Source organism: Daphnia pulicaria, unplaced genomic scaffold (genome assembly GCF_021234035.1).
Source record: "Daphnia pulicaria isolate SC F1-1A unplaced genomic scaffold, SC_F0-13Bv2 h1tg000204l, whole genome shotgun sequence".
NCBI lineage: Eukaryota > Metazoa > Arthropoda > Branchiopoda > Diplostraca > Daphniidae > Daphnia > Daphnia pulicaria.
Genome location: NW_025804884.1, coordinates 1 through 5,000, shown reverse-complemented (window position 1 = coordinate 5,000; position 5,000 = coordinate 1). Strand labels below are relative to the sequence as shown.

General features: G+C 51.0%; 2 non-coding genes across 2 annotated transcripts in view; both read right to left on the bottom strand.

Annotated features, from left to right (window-relative positions):
- The window catches only part of LOC124319810, a 4,575-nt gene extending 3,051 nt beyond the window's left edge, over positions 1 to 1,524 (bottom strand). The window contains exon 1 of the ribosomal RNA XR_006913497.1: positions 1 to 1,524. This exon is cut by the window's left edge and continues 3,051 nt beyond it. This is a non-coding gene — a ribosomal RNA (large subunit ribosomal RNA).
- A 642-nt stretch (positions 1,525 to 2,166) lies between these two features.
- LOC124319809 lies at positions 2,167 to 2,319 on the bottom strand. Its single transcript, XR_006913496.1, has one exon. It is a non-coding gene; the product is annotated as a 5.8S ribosomal RNA (ribosomal RNA).
- Positions 2,320 to 5,000: the final 2,681 nt, after the last annotated feature.

Genomic DNA, 5,000 nt, shown 5'->3' with positions numbered 1-5,000 from the left:
CTGCTGTCTTTAGCAACCAACTCCTTTTCGTGGGATCCGAAATGTGCGTCGTTTAGGCGCCTTAACCGGGCGTTTGGTTCATCCCACAGCGCCAGTTCTGCTTACCAAAAATGGCCCACTGGGCGCTCAGATTCAAATCAATTGCCGCGGCCTCAATCAAGGAAAAAGGCCGGGCTTCTCACCCATTGAAAGTTTGAGAATAGGTTGAGGTCGTTTCGACCCCAAGGCCTCTAATCATTCGCTTTACCGGATGAAACTCCGTTTGTTCTCTTTGCGAGCACCAGCTATCCTGAGGGAAACTTCGGGGGGAACCAGCTACTAGATGGTTCGATTAGTCTTTCGCCCCTATACCCAACTCCGACGATCGATTTGCACGTCAGAATCGCTGCGGACCTCCACCAGGGTTTCCCCTGGCTTCGTCCTGGCCAGGCATAGGTCACCATCTTTCGGGTCCCAACGTGTGCGCTCTGGGTTCGTCCGGCCGACTCGACCAAACCCTTTTAAGGGGGAAAGATCTCGCGAGCATTCGGACGCCCTGGGGTTGCGCCCGCTCTGTTCGAGACGGGATCACCCCTCGCGGATGCACCCTCATCGGGGCCGCTTCACTTTCATTGCGCCTCGCGAGTTTAGTTTGATAATTTCTCGACGACTTGCGCACATGTTAGACTCCTTGGTCCGTGTTTCAAGACGGGTCGGGTGGGACCCGACTTCTACTCTCCGCTCTGGGCCTCCACAGGTTGAGCACCGCAACTTTTTCTCTTTTACAAAAAAAAGCTACGACACCTCCCGGGAGGAGACAGGTCACGACCGGGCAGTACTGTTGGGAAACGCCGCGCTCGTCATCGCGGCACCCGCGAAGGTAACCACGAAACTCGCTAACGGACGCCCCGTGTAACAGACACCCAGTCGGTCGCGGAGTCCTACTAGGCCCCCCACTTGCGGACCTTGGCGTGGCTATTGCGATCGCAGAACGACTTATGCAAGAGAGCCGCCAATTCAGGCAGTCTCCATGCAGCGTTAAGGGCATACAACCAAGTGCCGGGAGCGGGGACTTGTTCGACCTTCGAGGGCCCACCCGTTTAACCCCCTGAACGGTTTCACGCACTCTTGAACTCTCTCTTCAAAGTTCTTTTCAACTTTCCCTCGCGGTACTTGTTCGCTATCGGTCTCGTGGCGATATTTAGCCTTAGAAGGAGTTTACCTCCCGCTTAGGGCTGCACGCTCAAGCAACCCGACTCTTGGGAAGGGATCCGATGCACGGTCTCGGCTCGTCTTATCTACGGGCCTGACACCCTCTGTGGGTTGCTCGCCCCGTTCATGGAGACTTGGACGATAGATACCGGACAGACGCGCACGATCCTCCCGAACACCACATTCCTCGGCACCCGCTCAACCGGGCGCGAGGTTCGGTGCTGGGCTCATCCCTGTTCGCTCGCCGCTACTAAGGGAATCCTTGTTAGTTTCTTTTCCTCCGCTTACTGATATGCTTAAGTTCAGCGGGTAGTCTCATCTAAACTGAGGTCAGAATGAATTGTTTGTTTTCAAAAGGAGACAACACTTTATCTAGCTCGGCAGACTTTGGCGTTTTAAAGCCGGGAAAGATTGAATAATTGCCGGTTCAAATTTTTTTTTTTTCGAAATAAAGCGAGTCTCTCGTTATTCGCAAAAATTAATTTACGAAAAGTGACAGGGCGTCCTGCGGCTTTTTGTATTGAAACAACGCGTCGTGCGCGAACCAAGCTTGCATAACGAGCGGTTAGAGTGAGTGATAATTCGCGGTGGTCGACACTTCGACACGCCCGGCGCACACACACAACTAAACTCGCGTTGAAGCGGTATATCGCGCACACGCAGCCGACACCTTGTTCGAGAAGATGTGTTTATTTCTAAAATTTTTTTTTGAGTTGGCTCAAAAATTTCCCATCTGTTTTGCCATCGAAAAAGGTTTCTTTTGAATAGAGAGGAAAAAAACAAAACAGGGCGAACCTTCTTTTATTTTTCCCCCTTTTTTGTATTTGAGGCATCGCGGACACTTAAGTCGCGCGGCACCCAGACGTTAGAGATTCGGGAGCTTTTATGCGGTCAGGCCGGGTGAAAAATAAATCTCGCCGCGACCCAACATGCAAAACCAAGACTGAAAAAATCTCTGTTCGTTCATCATTCGACCGACCCTCAGTCAGATGTGGCCCGAGCGAGAAGCTGGGCCGCCATTTACGTTCAAGATTTCGATGCTCCATGTGTTCTGCAGTTCGCATGGATTAGCGCACTTTGCTGCGCTCTTCATCGATCCACGAGCCTAGTGATCCACCGTTCAGGGTCGTATATAAAACGACATATTCGTTTTCTTCTCTCTTTTTCTCCAACCCGCCCAAGCAAATGAATGCGAGGGCGGAGAAAGAAAGCCAGAAAGAAAATGTTCCGATAAACACTCGTACTAGAATTTGGGTTTAGTGTGTTATTGTGATTTTGAATTCTTCCTACTTCATCGAGAGGGCGAAGGGCAAGCTTAAAAAACATTCGGTTTTCAACGGCATAGTGTCGGGCTTTGGAGTGTTAGTCTATACGACGCACACGCACGCAACCACGAGTATCTACGCCCGAAAAGAACGTCCAGAGTAAAGTCTCACACTTTCGTCCCCCACCGAGAATCAAAAAATCCCGAAGACGAAGAGAGAAACAAAAAAAAACAATTTCGATTGGGCGTATCCGCTTTAAACCACCGCGCATCAGAGCGCCTGATACCCGTTCAAAATCTTGATGTTTTTTTTTTTTTTTTCCGACTCTCCATCCACCGAGTTTTTATTTTTCAAAGTGTTTGATTTAGGGACTAAGACTTTATAAAATCTCCTTTATTGTTCCTTCGGTACTCGCGGCCCAGGCGGGCTATCGTATTCTTCACTCTACTAACGTCAACACTGTGAGCGCCGCTAAAGGTCGAATGAATCTATAGAGACATTCACCATCGAAGCAGGAAGAATTTGCTCACGGCCATAGACCAAATCGAAAGACTTTGTGTTTTTTTTTGAGCCGAGAGGAAAGAAAAATCAATTTGAAAAGGCGAATCCGCTTTAAACCACCGCGCATCAGAGCGCCTGATACCCGTTCAAAATAAATGATTTTCTTCCGTCAACCCACACATAGTTCATACGATGTCTTACGCCGAAAGACTTTTGATGGGGTTTTTTTTGTTTTGCAACTTTTAGTTGTTTCGTGCTCAACCAAAGCCATATGCGCAAAACATTTGTCTTGTTCGTTTATGATCCTTCCGCAGGTTCACCTACGGAAACCTTGTTACGACTTTTACTTCCTCTAAAGGATCAAGTTCGACCATCTTTCAGTCTCGCCGTTGGTAGGCACCGCACGGGCAGAGATTGCTCCCCACTCGACGGCACCCCGACAAGCCCGTCCGAAGGCCTCACTAAATCATTCAATCGGTAGTAGCGACGGGCGGTGTGTACAAAGGGCAGGGACGTAATCGACGCGGGCTAGTGACCCGCGCCTACTAGGGATTCCTGGTTCATGGGGATCATTGCAGTCCCCAATCCCAACCACGAAGGAGGTTCAGCGGTTACCCGGTCCTTTCGGACAGGGAGAGTGAAACACGCTGATTCCTTCAGTGTAGCGCGCGTGCGGCCCAGGACATCTAAGGGCATCACAGACCTGTTATTGCTCACTGTCACGCGGCTGGACGCCGCTTGTCCCTCTAAGAAGACTGCGTGACGGACGCGAGAGCAGAAGGTATCGCCGGGGATGACGACGACCGAATAACAATAGAGCCAGCCCCCGCGAGACATTCCCGACAAAGCCCCGCCATACCTCATCCGCCAGGCAACCAACCCGTGAAGGCCGTACACCCGACGAACAAAGCACAACGAAACCAAGCCGAGAGATTGCCTCACTAAAGGAACCAGTCCCACCGAGACCCGAATCGCCGCCACCTGATCCCGACGCCTCCGTACTCCCTTCGGTTTCAATTGATAAAACCCGTCACCTATTTAGCAGGCTAGAGTCTCGTTCGTTATCGGAATTAACCAGACAAATCGCTCCACCAACTAAGAACGGCCATGCACCACCACCCACCGAATCAAGAAAGAGCTCTCAATCTGTCAATCCTTCCAGTGTCCGGGCCTGGTGAGGTTTCCCGTGTTGAGTCAAATTAAGCCGCAGGCTCCACTCCTGGTGGTGCCCTTCCGTCAATTCCTTTAAGTTTCAGCTTTGCAACCATACTTCCCCCGGAACCCAAAGACTTTGGTTTCCCGGAAGCTGCCCGTCGAGTCATTGGAGTAACTCCGACGGATTGCTGGTTGGCATCGTTTATGGTTAGAACTAGGGCGGTATCTGATCGCCTTCGAACCTCTAACTTTCGTTCTTGATCAAGGAAAACATTCTTGGCAAATGCCTTCGCTGTTGTTCGTCTTGCGGCGGTCCAAGAATTTCACCTCTGTCGCCGCAGTACGAATGCCCCCGTCCGTCTCTATTGACCATTACCTCGGGTCCAAAAGTAAAAGACCAGCAAAATCGGACCGAGGTCCTATTCCATCATTCCATGCTGCGATATTCAGGCGTTGGGATACACCTGCTTTGAGCACTCTAATTTGTTCAAAGTAAACGTTGCCGGCCGCCCGAGACACCCGGTGAAGGGCACCCCGAACGATTGACTGGGTGGAGCGAATCGAGTCAACTACGACCAAAATTTAAAAAAGAACCCGAAAGAACTTTCCAACTCTGGCCGCAGATACAACAACGACGCACCGACCACCACTCCGGCGATGTTGTCCGACCGTGAAGAGAGTCGGGCTTTGACACCCGGGCTCCCAGAGCGTGAAACGCAACACCCTTGATTCAGAGCGGCGCCGCCCGGCCGAAGACAGACATCCGACTACGAGCTTTTTAACCGCAACAACTTTAATATACGCTATTGGAGCTGGAGTTACCGCGGCTGCTGGCACCAGACTTGCCCTCCAATGGTTCCTCGTTAAAGGATTTAAAGTGTACTCATT